This window comes from Puma concolor, chromosome D3 (genome assembly GCF_028749965.1).
Source record: "Puma concolor isolate L17-30 chromosome D3, mPumCon1.1.hap2, whole genome shotgun sequence".
Taxonomy (NCBI): Eukaryota; Metazoa; Chordata; class Mammalia; order Carnivora; family Felidae; genus Puma; species Puma concolor.
The window spans coordinates 11,240,294-11,254,519 of record NC_141678.1 but is presented as its reverse complement, the minus strand read 5'-3'; positions in this window follow the sequence as shown (position 1 = coordinate 11,254,519).

The following is a 14,226-nucleotide window of genomic DNA, read 5'->3' as shown; positions in this document are numbered from 1 at the left end:
TTGGGAGAAACCTAAAAGACGTGAGCCAAAACCAAGAGTCAGACACTCAACCAACTGAGCCACCCAGGCACCCCAGAATCTCAAAGTTTCAAATGAAGACGGGGTCCGCCCCTGCAGTGGCCTCGCCCAAACGCTGGCCTGTCTGGTGTCAGGCTGTGGGCCACGGGCTGGCGTTCTCTGTGCCACCACATGTGGGCACAACACTCTCCAGAGTCTGAGAATACAAACTTCCAAGCTTGCCTTCCGGTTTGTTATGATGACATATTTGCCCAGGCAGGAGGATAAGAACGTATTTTATTTAAGAGTTTGTTAGCTCCATTTATAACTTCTAAATACTCGGACATAGGGTGTGCGGGCCTCCATCTAGTCGCCTCCGAGACTGCTAATGTTAGCAGCTGGCCGCCCTCCCCTGGGCCAGACTTGCACTGGGGAGGAGCTCCCACGGAAGCAGGACCCCGTGCCTGCCTGGAGGGGCTCGAAAGCTCCTAGTAAAGGGGCAGAAACATCCAGGGCCAGGGGGCTGGGGGTAAGTGCTGGGAGAGGAGGGGAGGGAAGGGGAAGCAGGGAGTTTGCTAAGAGGAGGAAGGAAGTGTAGTGGGTTGGACTGTGGCCCCCCAGCATTCTTGTCCCCCTGGAACCGCAGAGTGTGACCTTATTGGGAAAAGGGTCTTTGCAGATGTAACTAGTTGAGGCTCTCAAGATGAGACCATCCTGGATTCAGGATGGGCCTGACAGTCAATGACCGGTGTCCACGTAAGGGCATCGAAGTAGACACCCAGAAGGGAACGTTGTGACAACGGACGCAGAGAGTGAAGCGATGCACCCACAACCAAGCAGCACCGAGGACTGTCAGCAGATTGTCACTCCGAGCCCCTGGAATGAACCACCCCGAGGGAACCACCTCGACTTTGGACTTCTGGCCTCCTGACCTGTGAGATTAAGTATCTGTTTTGTTTTGTTTTAAAGTTTTTTTATTTATTTTTGACACAGAGAGAGAGAGTGAGCGCAAGCCGGGGAGGGGCAGAGAGAGAGGGAGACACAGTATCCGAAGCAGGCTCCTGGCTCCAAGCTGTCAGCACAGAGCCCGATGCGGGGCTTGAACTCACGAACCGTGAGATCATGACCCGAGCCGAAGTTGGACACTTAACCGACTGAGCCACCCAAGCGCCCCCTAAGTTTCTGTTGTTTTAAGCACCCCCGCCTTCCAGTTTGGGGTAATTCGTGGTGGCAGCCCCAGGAGCCTAATAGTGGGAGAAAAGCAATGCCAGGCAGGGGACCAGCCAGCTCTCTGGTCTTAGACGAAGCTGGAGATGTCTGTCAGAGATGCTCAGCCCCGTGTGCCAGTGTCGTACATGGGCACGGCATCTGTGACGTGTATTTGTTTCCTAATACGTCATAACACTAGACCGTGAACCTCCGGAGGACAGCGAGGTCATAGGCTCTGATTATTCCAATGCAAGCTTTGGATTAGCGGAAACAGATGAAACCTACGTTAATTACTAACAGTGTATTGTATGCCCGCTCAGCACCAAGCTGCATATACATTAGCTCTTTCAAGCCCCACCTCGAAGGTGGGTCCTATTATTTTTCCCATTTTGCAAGTCAACACTCAAGCCTTCCAAGAACTGCTGCATCTGGGAAAATAAAACCAATAGCTCACCTGTCACAAAATCGGCCCATGCTTCCGCGATGCTCGGATGTGCCCGACGGTGGTCCAAGAGCTTGGCATACACGTCCTCTCGTTTTGCCCTGACAGCACCCCAGGGAGGGACTCCCTGGGAATCGACCCATGTTACAAGCGAGGAAACGGAAGTAAAAACGGAAGTAAAAAGGTATTCAGCACTTGCTGGAGGTAGAGCCGGAACACGCACCCGGACGGAACCACTCCAGCTAAGCCGCTTCCTGGTTACTGTCCAGCAGCGTGATGGGAGCATGCGTTCTATTATTTACTCCTCCCGGCTGCCCAGGGGCGAGTGCAGAGATAGTTATGACCATCCCGTGCATATTTCACTGCGCATTTGAACGTGCACGTGATAGTAGCCGGCAGCGGGGTAGCTGCTCTGTTCCACCCCACCCTCCGTTCTTGTCTTTGTACACACCCCTGTCTTTTCCACTAGACTCCTGGCCAGGGGGTGGGGTGGGGGGGCACGGAATGTGCCTGACACATAGTAGGTGCCTGGCACATAGTCGGTGGGCATGTTTCCTGAACTGCCCCACTGCCCACGTGCTCTCCTATGTCTGGCATGGCCCAGCGGCTCAGAGAAACCACTGGAAGATACCCTCCTCTCAATGAATGCTGCAGCCAAGCTCACCCTCCCAGGTCCCAGGCACTGGGAGGCAGAAGGCTAGTGAAGCTATTTGGCTGAATTTATGCCCTCCCTTCCTGCCTTGCAAGTGGCTCAGGTGAGGAGGAGGAGGAGGAGCAGGAGGAGGATGAAGAGGGGGAAGAGACAGGATCCACTCCACTGTAGCGTTGATGGACACATACATCACCCAGTATAAATGGATCCACTCCAAGAAGTATCGAGCGGAGTGAGGCAGACGGTGTGAGGGTAGCATCTACTCGGCCATCAGTGCTGCTGGCCCCTCTGCCCCGGGTGGGGGTCCCTCAGATGCTCCAACAGGGCCCCCTGCCCCTAGTTACCCCCCTTGGCAGATGAGTGAGCGGGGGGGGGGGGGTGGTGACTGATGCTTACAGATGGGACCTGATTGTGCAAGCCTGCTCCTGGGCCCCAGCTGTGCTGGACCCAAGCTGGAAGGGTGGTGGGCAGACACAAGATAATGGCAGGACATTTATAGTTCTGCTGGGCATGGGGTGCCTGGGTGGCTCAGTCAGTTGAGCGTCTGGCTTTGGCTCAAGTCATGATCTCATGGTTTGTGGGTTCGAACCCTACTTCGGGCTCTGTGCTGACAGCTCGGAGCCTGGACCCCCTCCTTTGGATTCTGTGTCTCCCTGTCTCTCTGCCCCCCCCTTAAAAAGAAATAAAACATTAAAAAAATTATAGTTCTGCGGGGCAGAGGCAGGTGGGGGTAGGAGACAGGCCCGTGCAGTTGATGGTACTTATGGCCGATAGGATCTAGATGGGTCTGAGACAGATGCCTGCAGAGAGAGCCAGCCCCCATGACAGAAAGCCCAGTCTGTGCATAGGGGACCGCCAGCCTGGTCTGGATGGTGGGAGGTGTGGCTTTGCAGAGATGGGTGGGGGATATGGGTAAGAAGGTAGCAATGGGAACAGCTTGGGCAATGATGCAGCAGAGGACAGAGATCCCCTGGGTGCACACAGGTCCTCTCTCACTCGCTCTCTCTCTCCTTGCCTCTTTCTGCCCCCTTATCTCTGCCTCTTTCTCCTTTTTCTCATCCTCTAGTCTCTGCCTCAGCTTGATCTGCCTCTCTCTTCCCTTCCTTTTCCCTTCTTCCTCCTCCTCTTGACCCCCGCCCCTCAGCCTCTCTCTCCTCCTGTACGAGTGTGCCCTGTGCATTTACCGGGCACAGGGTGTATTCATGACACTGGTTAAGCTCTTTCGCTGTATTTGCATACATCTTGCAGCCCCACCCTCACAGAGACATTGCCTGTGGATCCTGAAGGGACTTGCTCGCATCCAGATCCAGGGTTGCCTGTGTGGGGGTTTCCTGGAATTCCAGCACGTCCGGGTCTGCTAACAGTAATGACAGTGATGGTGATAAAAATCATTGTGCTAGGTGCTTCGTGTATGTTACCTCCAGAAATCCTCAGAGCACCCCTGGGAAGTACATGTTATTAGCCCCACTTTGCAGATGAGGAAACTGAGGCTCAGAGAGGTTACACGGCTTGGTCAAGGTTGCACAGTTGGTAAGACAGGGCACAGGGCTGGAAACAAGGTCTTTCTGAACGTAGCTTCTCTGAGCTTCTGCGGGACGGAGCCTGGAGACTCAGGGCTGACTCTGGTCCACGAAACACCCCTCCCTGGGGGCTAGGCCTCAGAGGCCAGCTCCGTGGCCATGTCAGTCTCTGTCATTTCTCTACATCTCTCTCCTGCTCTCTCGCTGGTTCTGAAAATCTCTCTGCGTGTTTTCTCTCTTACCTCTGAATCTCTCGTCTTCCTTCTCCTCTCAGTTCTCCTCTTCATCGCCAATCTTCTGCCCCTCCCCCATCTCTGGCCTGTCTGCAACCCCCATGGACACTATCTGGTCCTTTCAGAGATCCTCTCAGACCCAAAGGTGATGCCCTCTCCCCCCACTATGGGCAAGCATGTCTTTCAGCAAAGACACTCCCACCCTAAACCAACATCTATAAAAAACAGAAAGGTGTCATTCTTGGAAACCAAAATGGCTTGTCGACATTCTTGAAAGTTCAGAAATTAAAAGTTCATTTCTGAAGCAGGAAACCCTATAAAAGCAGGATTGGTGACATATTTCAATCAGAAAATGGACACGTGGAGAAGTGCACCGTCCCTGTTTTCCCTCTTACCTCCCAGGAGGGCATCCGGGCAAGAAAGTATTCAAGTGGAGAGGTACCAGAAACCACCGGTCATCTCATCCAGGTCGTTCACCAGTGAAGAGAGTCTGAGATCATATCAGTGCCCAGCAAAAGGCCGAGAATTACAGCTGAGTTTTCCATCAAGACGGTGACTCTTGATTCAGAGTCGATCAGAAATAAAAATGGCCAAAGCAAGATTCTAATACTTTGATCATCACCCACACATAATTTCTTCTTTAATAAAATACCTAATGTGGGAAGTCTATATTTTTGAGATGTCCCTTCTCTTCTGAGAACCACTCATTCATTCCCTCATCCTGTAAGAGGAAAGCCCCTAGCAGCCCTGTTGGGGTCATGTGACTCTGCCTTCTGTGCTGATTGGACCAGAGGTGACCACCTGACCCAAAATGCACCAATCGGATCCTGTCCCAGGAGTTTAGAATACAGAATCTAAATTTTTCTTCATTTTTAGTTTTTTAAAACATAATTTGTTACATAAAACAGCTTTGTTATTTTTTAAAATTATGTGAAGTATTACATGCTGACTGAAAAAGAGAAAGTTAGGTTGTACATAAAAATAGAAGGAAGACAATAAAAATGATCTAGAATCCCATTATCCTGAGTGTTAGCAGGGTTTGGTGTCCATCCCTTTATGCATCACTTTGTGTATACACTCACACACATATATCTAATTTTATATAAATCTAATTTTAAATGTATGGGCTCATATCATGCATGCATGTTTTAACATGGGCAATTTTTTTCTTATAATCGTTTTTTCCTTCCTTCCTCCCTCTTTCCTCACTTCCTTCCTGCCTTTTGCTTGCTTCCCACTCCCTTATCCCCACCCAGATCTAACCTCGGGGAACAGTTCCTAATCTGTTGTGTTTTATCCTTCTGTGGGAAAGCTGCAGACTGGTCCCAAAAGATATCCTCATGAAATCCGTATTACCTTAAATGGCAGAAGGGACTTGCAGGTGTACTGTAGATAGGGGCCTTGATTTGAGGAGATTATTTTGGATTATCAGGGTCAGCCACACGTAATCACAGGGGTCATTATGAAAGGGAAACAGGAGGGTCGGAGGTAGGGGAGAAGGCAAAGTAAAGATGTAAGGAGAGATCCGGGTGGTGCAGCTATGTGTCAGCAAATGCCAAGGCAGCCTCTGGAACCTGGAAGAGACAAGGAATAGACCCCTCTGTGGCCTCCAGAGGGGCCAGCCTTGCTGACACCTTGATTTCAGCCCTGTGGGACTGATTTTAGGCTTCTGGCCTCCAGAACTATAGGAGAATAAACTTGTGTTGTTTTCCGTGACATCATTTGTGGTAATTTTCTTGCAGCAATAACAGGGAAGTCATACAGATGTTGGTACCAGGAGTGGGGTGCTGCTCTAAAAACATACCTAAAAATGTGGAGGTAACTTTAAAATTGGGTGTTGTATAGAGGCTGGACGAATTTTGAGGTGGGTGATAGAAAAAACTTAGATTGCCTTTGACAGACCATTGGTAGAAATAAAAGAAATGTGCTTCTGGGGGACTCTGCAGGAAACGAGGAACATGTTTTTGGAAAGTGGGAGAGAAGGAATCCTTGTGACATGGTGGCAGAAAGTTTAGCTGAAGTGTGTCCTACGGTCACGTGGGAAGTAGAGTCTGCAGGTGATGAACTTGAATATGAAGCTGCCTCCACAGGGTGTTGGAAATGCAACATGGTTTCCTTCTTGCCGTCATAGTAAAATTGGAGAGGAAAGAGGTAAATTCAGGGCAGCACTGATAAACAAAAAAGGAACCAGGACTTAACAGTTTGGGAAATCCTCAGCCTATCCAGATTGCAAACGATGCAAAGATCTGAAGAGTCCCTGTCAGGAAAGCATACTTTGGAGAGAAAACGAAGGGTGTGGCTCATCATTGTTTTGCTCGTGCTTTAGAAGGAACAAAGGGTCACAGAGGACAGTCACATAAAGGGCTCTTTCAAGGGATTAGACCTGCGGCTTGTTGATCCCTTTGGCCATTTAGGCAGAAGCCAGTGACTGAGGTGAGATTGCCTAGGAGGGACCTGTGGAGAAGCTTCTCGTCTAATGGAGAGAGTCTCTGTAACATACATGGGAAACCCACAAGATTTTTGAGAATGTTCTATCAATAGAAACCCTGACAGCTTGGACTGAACAGGACAGAGAGGACAAAATGAAAGGAGTCTGTCAGACCCTCAGCATTCTCCAGGAAAAAATAGGAGGATAAAATTACTCAGTTGGAAACGTGTGCCACCCTTCAAAAAAATTAAAAAAAAAAAAAAAAAAAAAAAAAAGGAAGGATGATTCAGAGAACAAAGCTGAGGGTCCAGAAGGCAGCATTTGGAAATCAAGACACCTTCCGGACCCCGTCCATGCTCTCACTACCACATTAAATTATCTGTCACCAACTAAGGGTGTGTAAACTCAGCATATAACTGAGTTTGTTGTTGTCTATGAAATTCTAATTTAATCGGCCATCTTGCATTTTTATTTGCTAAACTCTCATAACTATATATATACCCAGATGATTCTGCTACCCAGTGAGATAGGGAAACCCTGGGGTGGATGATGTCCTTTTCATTTGGAAAAATCTGAAGCTCTAACTTTCACACACAGTAAACTGGGGGCTGGGGTGTCAATGGCCACACTGCGGTCTGGGTTGATTTTTCTCATCACTTTTATGGGTAAATCAAGGCACAACGTGCTCAGAGACACCCAGGAGGAGTGAGGGTCTAGTATCTGCAAACGTCTGGGCTCTGATACACTGATTAGGGTCTCTGCAGCCGCCACTCTGTACTGTACATCCTTCCACTAAATGTAACGTGCTTCTGCATGCTACAAGCATGACCATTGCTTTTGCAATTTGTAGATGCTTAATTTATTTGCTTTTGGTCTAAACTCCACCAGGCCAGGGAGCAGGCCAATCTTGTATCTCAATGCAATGCCTGGGAGATGAGAAATGCCCAATACTTACGCACACAATAAATACATGATGCAGTTCTGGGGTAGCAGCAGGTCAATTTCTTGGTTTGCGTCTCTGAAGTGTATAAGCCGATACATCTTTGCTCCTCCAAGGGTGGTCCACGGACCAGCCCCACTGATATCACCTGGGAGCCTGTTAGAAATGTGGAGTCTCAGCAGCCCCCCCACCTCCCCTCCCCCCCCCCCCCCCGCCCTGGAGCATCCACGGAATCCAGTTCACCACCTCCTAGTGGGTAATTTCATCCAAGCCTCTAAGGTGCAGTTTCCTCAGCTGAAAAATAAAAGGTAATAAAGCCCTTTACTGCCTCTTTCTAGTATCGCTGCCCATACTGGGCAGAGAATGGACTGGAAGATACAAACCTGAATATGCTGCTTGCAGGGCAGCATCCTTCTGAAATGAGCGGTGAGGGGATGATACACTAGCACCCCGTTTCCCTACGTCCCAGCTCACCCTCTTCCTCTCTGTTTCTTTGCTCCCAAGTTCTGGTCCCTAAATATAACCCAGCTTCCCCTTCCGCTTCTCCCCGCCCCTCCCCCACCCGCTCTTTGCGTTTCTAATAGCAGGCAGAAATGCCCAGGTGCTTGTCAGTTTTCGTGACTCGAGGCAAGCATTTGTACGTATCTGAAGGAGGTCGCAGTGGGGGACGGCTGGGGGGTGAGGGGGACCAATTCAAACAGGCTCACGTCCCCCGCGCGCTCGGGTTTTGTCTTGTTGCAAACGCGGCGTTTGATGCAAGCCTGATCAAACACATGTCCCCGAGCCGGGGATGCAGGGACAGCGAGAGGAATTAACATTTTTCTCTCTACAGAGTCGGCCAGTGTCCCACCCCCTCTGCACTGGGGCCTCATGGGGATCGCACGCAATTATGGATGGACCTCCTCATCCAGCGCCCGCCTTCGCATCCCACGCCAGCACTCGAGGTGTGCGAGGGAGCGAGCTAACATCTATTATTGTTTTCAACATGCCAGGCTGTGGGCTGGGTGCTTTACCAACATTTGTATGGGGTGACTGGGAGGGGGGATAAAATGAAACATGGGGTTAATGCATTTCCCGAAATCGAAAATCCCATCAAGTGTAGCTTTGTCCCTCTTGATATCCTCACAGCCACGTTAAATGTATCCGTCAACTGCTTCCCGGCTACTCAGGAGGTGGGCAGAGGGCTAGCGGCAGCCACTGTCCCCGGAGAACTTGGTAGAAATGCCAGCCCCACCCCAGACCTACCGAATCAGAATGTGCAGTTGAAAAGGATCCCCGGGCGCTGTGTGCACATTGCAAAACCGATCTTGATCTCGGAATCATTCAAATGTGGGTGCAGATACATGTTCAGGATCAAGGACCTAGGGAGTTTCCCATTCCAGATGAGGCAACGGGGGCTCAGAGAGGCAAAGTTACTTGCCCAAGGTCACACAGCTTGTAGATGACGGGGCAGAATTACAGCTCGGATCTCTAAGGGCCGTGCTGTCAGCAGCTCGAAACGAGACGATCGGAACCGGCAGCCGCAGAAGACATGGCGACCTCAGCTCCGTCACCCTCCCGCTGCCCTGCAACTCTACTCCGCCCCTCAAATGACGGATGTCATTGTCACCAGGGGTAATCAATACTTGGTTTTTGATGTCAGCTCAAGATAGTTACCAAAGACCAAGTGTGTTTTTCCTGTCACTTTGAGAGACTGACCTTGACCATGATAGGCCTGGCTGCGAATATTTCCAGGCTCAAAAAAAGTTCTGGAGGGTTTAATGTTGAGGATATCGATGGACCGTATTGTAATGATCAAGTACTGGGTGACTGTGCATGTGAGGGCTTTCTGTTTTGCCGTCCAGGTCTCATATCCGTGTCGCCCCCTCAGGCCTCCCCGGACCCTTCCCAGCACACTGACATGTCTTCGTTCTAAGCCACTTGTCGTTGGTTAAGATGCTCTTGCTTATCTGTCGCTTCGTTTATGACCTTGTGTCCGCTGGCCTGTCAGACCCATAAGGGACCCTGTCTGCATGGTTCAACACTGGGTCCTTCTAGAGAGCGCCTGGCACACAGAGGTGCTCATAGGTGTTTTTTAAGTCAGTGAATGAATGAAGGAATGAACGCACACGTTGCTTAGATGGATGGGTGGGTGGGTGCATAAGTGGATGTTAGTGGGAGGGTTTGGGAAGGGCTTGCTTTTCTAAGTTTATTTATTTTTGAGAGAGAGAGAGAGAGAGAGCATGAGCAGGGGAGGGGCAGAGACAGAGAGGGAGACACAGAATCGGAAGCAGGCTCCAGGCTCTGAGCCGTCAGCGCAAAGCCCAACGTGGGGCTCGAACTCACCGACCGCGAGATCCTGACCCAAGCCGAAGTCAGATGCTCAATTGACTGAGCCCCCCACGCACCCCAAGGACTTGCTTTTCTTTTCTACGCTTTGAGCCTTCAAAGGATGGTCTCCAATGAAAACCACTTTAAAGCAGCATTCCCATCAGAACTGAAAGAAGGTCCAATTCATTATGAAAGAAGAACATTTTTTACAAGAGAGAGAGAGAAGCAGCATTTACCTGGCCACAATGGCTCTCATCTTCAAGCAGATGCGGATGTGTAGGAAGCCAAAGCAAAATCATTATCAACCCCCCCCCCCCCCGCCCTTCCCTTTCCTCGTTCTTTTGTTTCTCTCCCCTATCATTCAGTGGGGCTGAAATGGAGCCTTCTTCTAGATTCTTGATGGCCTGGAGACAGCACCTGGCAAATGGCCATGAGGTTCTCTCCCTCTGAACTCACTGGCCCATATGGTGCCCTTGTGGGATCGGGGGAAAGGCTCACCTCCTTCCAGGCGGGCATGGCCTTGGGCCATGGGACCCCCAGGCATCTTCTTGGCTCTGACCTTTGCACAGGAACCAATCTGCCCGGCTCTGTGTGGTGGCCTCGTCTGACACCCCATGACTTGTTTGTTTCAGTCTCAGAGGCTCTGAGCTGCCTGTGGCTTTATCACATGTCACGAGCCCCAACCCGATCTCCTTAGGTTATGCTTGGGCCATTCCCTGAACACAAGCCCAGCAGGCTGGGGGGCATCGGCTTAGTCTCCCCCACCGCCAACGGAGGAACCTGGCAAAGGGCTCCCCCAGCCCAGGTCTCTCCCCCTCCTCCCTTCTCCCCACCCCTCTCTCCACAATCACTTGCTATAGTCCTCCGCGATGACAACACCCCAAAGTCCCCGTGATGTGGGCTCCACCAGGTGGCGGTCTGAATGATAAGACGCAGCCCCCTTCCCTCTGCTCTGGAGACAGGTGAGGCCGGAGGGGCCTGCGAGCATCCCTGATCACCTGCACATCCTTCTAGGGACGGTGACCAGGATCCAGGCCTTCTGGGACAGGGCAGAGACCTCCACCCGGCGGTGAGGAGCACCAGCGTAGCAACTAGAAGGAACTGGATTCGTATCTGCCACGTCCGCTTAGCAGCTGTGAGTTCAGGCAAGCGACGAGACCCCCTGGCATGTCTGTGTCTTCTTCTGTGAAGCAGGTGTAACAGGTGTAATGTTGCAGGCCTGTGGGGATAAGATGGAAAGGATGGGAGTGCTTTGAAAAGCGGAAGGAGAGAGGTCAGGTGGGGGCCAGGACGGGCAGGTGGCCTCATCCAGTGACTGGGACACGCGTGGCGGCAAGAACCAGGAACCAGAGAATTCCAGGAGGGGGGCAGGCGTGGCAAGATGAGCCCACGGGCTGGGGCATTTTTCCTGTCTGCGGGCAGCGGGGTTGGGCTGGTCGTTGGAGGCTGGAGGCGCCTTTGGGCAATGTGTCACCTCCACGGTCCCCTGACGGGAAGGAGCCGTGAATTCGGAATTGGGATGAAGGGCACACGTGCTCCTGTCTCGGCAAAGGCACTGGGGCCCCTGGGCCAAATGCCCCTGAGAAGCCCCTTCGGGAGCAGCGGTGGGGTGAAGTCAAAACGTGGGCAAATGCTTTATAAACTGTAGGGTGCTTTACAAACGGGAAGGTCCATTGTCACGTTTAAAGCTGTTAGTTCCGGCCCCTGCCTGGCCCCAGTCACCGGAAGGCCCTCCCTTCCGGGTGGCGGGGATAACACCGAGGCTGGAACATAGAGACCAGGGCCAGGGGGAGACCGGAGGCCCGGAAGGGCAGGGAAAGGCCCCCGAGGCCCAGGAGCCAAGGGCTCCCGAGCTCCGGCCCTCACGCCGCGGTGCGGCCCAGCCTCGTCCCTGGGGCCCCGTGCGCCCTCTGCCCCGGCCCGAGTCGGCCTCGGCCTCTGAATCGGTGTTTCTCAAAATCTTTGCGGGGAGGAGGGGCGCCTGGGTGGCGCAGTGGGTTAAGCGTCCGACTTCAGCCAGGTCACGATCTCGCGGTCCGTGAGTTCGAGCCCTGCGTCGGGCTCTGGGCTGATGGCTCAGAGCCTGGAGCCTGTTTCCGATTCTGTGTCTCCCTCTCTCTCTGCCCCTCCCCCGTTCATGCTCTGTCTCTCTCTGTCCCAAAAATAAATAAATGTTGAAAATAAATAAATAAATAAATAAATAAATAAATAAATAAAAATCTTTGCGGGGAGGAAACCCTGTCCCCGAACGGCCTGCAGGGTTTTTCTACAAGCAGGTTCCCCACCCTCTCCCGAACCGCACCCACCGAATCACCACCTCTGGGGATGGGGCCCAGGAACCTGCGTTTCCACAAGCTCTCTGAAGGATCCTGATGCCCTGTGATGAGTAAGAAATAGTGGGTGAAGGGGAAGAAAAGCAAAAAAAAAAAAAAAAAAAAAAGACCCTTCCCTTTGGAGGAGCCGTAAATGCCGAGAAAACGAACCGAGGGTTGCTGGAGGGGAGGTGGGGGCGGGGAGGGGCTGAGTGGGTGCCGGGCAGCAGGGAGGGCACTTGCTGGGATGAGCGTTGGGTGTTGTCTGTAAGTGATGCATCGATGGGTTCCACCCCTGAAATCGATACCACACTGTGCGTTAACTAACTTGACTTTAAATACATCCGTTCAAAAGCCAAACAAAGAACCACCGGCTGAGCCCCTGAGCCCCTAACCCAGGGCCCGGAGCCGAGCAGGGGCCCAGCAGATGCTTGTTGAAGGTAGTAAAACCTTTAGAGCCTCAGTGTGCTCGCCTGTGAAATGGGAGGGCTGATCCTCCCTGCCTCGCCCGTTATCCTTTGAGGCAATTCAGCCAACAGCCGTCCTGAGGACGAGGTGAGGCAAAGGGGTAGGAAGTCTAAACCCAAAACGACACCAGAGGCGGAAGGCGCATCCCCGACCGCCGAAAGATGACTGTCTACCCTCAGGAAGGAAGCCGCCTGCCTCAGTGTGGAGTCTCCCCCGAAGCAGACCAGAGGCCAAGACTTGGGGGCAGGTGGTTTATCCGGAAGTAGGAGGAGATGGGGGAACAGGCCAGAAAGTGAGGAAAACAACGACGTCTGTGCTCAAGAGCAGGTTCCTGCCGTGAGCCGCTGAGGGGTCCCGGGGGGACCTCGGAGGAGCCAGGTAGCACCCGCCCCAGAACCGAGCCACCGGGGCGGGGAGGGGGGGTCACCGAAGCCGGGGTCTTTCTCTGCTGGACACCTGCCCCCGGAGCTAGATCCCAGCACCTCCCAGCTGCCCTGTGTGCCCTGGGGAGAGCCCGCGGGCAGCAGGGCGTGGGTCCTGGGTACCTGGCAGCTCCCGGCGTGACCACTGCTGCCACCACAGGTGAGCTGAGGCCAGCTGTCCTTCAAGACCACCCAGCCCACAAACCTCCATCCCCCTTGGCCTTCCTTCCCCTTCTTGCCTTTAAAGAGAGGCAATGATTTGAATCCTGATGGCTTTAGACGACCTGGGCTGAACAAAACCGTAGGGAGAGAGGGACGGAGGGACGGAGGAAGGAGGGGAGGGAGGGACAAACATTATTAAGTACCTCCTGTGCCCATGATGCTTTCTTTGACCTTCTCTTGCTCCGCAGGTAAATATCCCCGGTCGTCAACTAGACCAGCAGCGTCGCATCTCCAGCTCGTTAGAAATGCAGTCTTGGGGAGCCTGGGAGGCTCAGTCGGTTCAGCATCCGACTCTGGGTTTCAGCTCGGGTCATGATCGCAGGGTCCGTGAGATCGAGCCCCGCATTGGGCTCTATGCTGTCAGCACAGAGCCTGCTTGGGAGTCTCTCCCTCTCCAACCCTCTCCGCCATCCCCAGCCCCCGTCTCTATCTTTCTCAAAATAAATAAAACATTTACCAAAATGCAGAGTCTTAGGGCCCCAGGTGTGCAGAATCAGAATCTGCATTTTCAGGCCCTCTCCCCGGGCACTTGTGTGCCTGTTAAAGGTTCCAAGCAAGGTCCTAAATAATCCTTGAGGACCAGGAGGGTCCTTTTGTTTCCCTTATGTTCCAGGAGAGCATTTTCTTAGCCCGTCGTGGGAGCTCTCTGGTTGGCCAGCAACCAGAGAAGTGGGTGTGCCCGGACGCAGCTGGAGGGGACCGTGCCCGTGGACTTGGTCGCACCATCGGCTGTCTAGTGAGCATCAGTGCTGTGCAACGCTTTGCACGGGGCATAGATGTGTGAGTCCACCGGGCAGTGACCCGCACTCAGAGCTGGGTGGAGTGCCGAGCGCATCGCGGAGATCAATAAGCAATTATAATTATTATTTCCATTAATAATAAATGCTACACGGTTCAGACAGGGAGGCCGTGACGGAGCGGGCGGCTGCCCCGGAGCCCGGGGCTGGCGAGCCGGCCCGCGGTGGCCTCGCTTCAGCCCCGTGCGACTGCAGAGCACCTGCCTGCACGGAGGAGGCCAGGCTGGGGCTCTCCCGGTGGCCTCCGCCCCTGTGTGCCCGTTCACGGCCTCCC